Source organism: Bactrocera latifrons, unplaced genomic scaffold (assembly GCF_001853355.1).
Source record: "Bactrocera latifrons isolate USDA-ARS-PBARC rearing strain unplaced genomic scaffold, ASM185335v1 scaffold_80, whole genome shotgun sequence".
In the NCBI taxonomy this organism is placed as follows: Eukaryota; Metazoa; Arthropoda; class Insecta; order Diptera; family Tephritidae; genus Bactrocera; species Bactrocera latifrons.
This window is the reverse complement of record NW_017537490.1, coordinates 1,250,034-1,251,609: the sequence shown is the minus strand read 5'-3', so window position 1 is coordinate 1,251,609 and position 1,576 is coordinate 1,250,034. Positions and strand designations below refer to the sequence as shown.

General features: G+C 38.7%; 1 protein-coding gene across 1 annotated transcript in view; it reads right to left on the bottom strand.

The window, feature by feature from the left end:
• LOC108976858 (intron-binding protein aquarius) overlaps window positions 1-1,576 on the bottom strand; it is a 31,027-nt gene that overhangs the window by 12,029 nt on the left and 17,422 nt on the right. The gene's annotated exons all lie outside the window — the stretch shown is intronic.

Genomic DNA, 1,576 nt, shown 5'->3' with positions numbered 1-1,576 from the left:
AAGGGCGAATACCGCAGTCAATGAAACGATGAGTTGAATAAGTTATACGACCACATTGACATAGTTCAGCGAATTAAGAGACAGCGAATATGCTGGCTAGCTCATTTATGGATGAAAACACTCCAGCTCTGAAAGTGTTCGACGCAATACCCGCCGGGGGAAGATAAGAAAAAGGAAGACCTCCATTACGTTGGAGAGATYAGGGTACTCCTACGGATTCTGCGAGCTCTTCTTGTGTTCTACAGCAATCTTTATTTAGTAATGCCTTCAATTCGATTTGTTTATTGTCACAAGGTTCTTTTGAGATTATTTTTTTAACAGCAAAATCATTTGCTATATATGTATGTACGAGTATAAATAGAGTATCAATTTGCTTCAAGCTTTTAGGGTATGCATAGGAACATTCCAAACAAGSTATTGAAGCTTCTAGCGAAGGCACTTGATGTGAGTTCTCTCAAGCTACTATTTGTATGCAGCCTTATTCGAATGGTTTTTACCGGTTTTTGTGCAATATTTAGCTTTGGGGCAATTGAAGCGAAGCTTACACGACGCTCCGAGTAAGACGCTTAAAACTTTCTCCCACTAYTGCGCATTTTCCTACAGGGTATGCTATAGTTTCTGTGTATTTGTAGCGCACACATACGCTTTGCATGTAATTTTGGTAAACTAGTGGTATATTGTGAGATGACGATGAGCTGCGCTTTAACAGCAGTTTATTAACGAAGTCAGGAGTGAGCACAGTCAAGCGGTGCAACTCCACATATGTACCACAACACACAACACAGAGTGCAACAATGAGTAATCTACCTATACTGGTAGAGCTGGTACCAAATGGAATGCTTGTGAGTACGAGTGTGAGGCGCTGAGCACGCAACCAACAGCACAGCCGGCAACACAAGCAAATGGCAGCAAGCAAGGCAAGTTACCTCAGCCACTTACCGCACTACTCAGCACAGCTAGCAGTTAGTGAAGCAGTCAATGCTTGAAACGCGCTCACCAAAGCCAAACGTCAGTCAGTCGGCTGTTGATGTTCCTGGAGAGAGTTATACCCGGTGCGAGCTGGTGAACGCGCTGCCGTTGAATAATTTTATATACATATTTGTTTAAGAGCAACGATTTTTTTACCTTTTTTTTTTATTCAGCACTACTTTTTATGTACATACATACAAACAGACGCAGGCATACGGCGATGTATGAGTAAATATGTGCCGGAAAACGAATGTGTTATATGCAAATTGTTGAGCGTCGGGTGAAAGATATATTRTGGATGGCTTTATAGTCAAAATTGTATGTGAAAAGTGCGGATATTTTCGAAATATAAATAAATACTTGCTTTTGTGCATATATGTATGTACATATGTATGTAAATATAGAAATGTGAAATAATTACGGAGCTGAGTTTGCAGGAAAATTGCGCCAATTTCGGTGGATTGGGATATTTTAAACTGCTTGAGGCAAGAGTTAACAAACAAAATAAATTTTTGTAGCAAGCAGTGAGTTTAAAGTGAAAAAAATTGTTAAAAAATTGATGAGAATTTAATAAAAAATTAAGAAATTAAAAAAAAAAAATTAAATG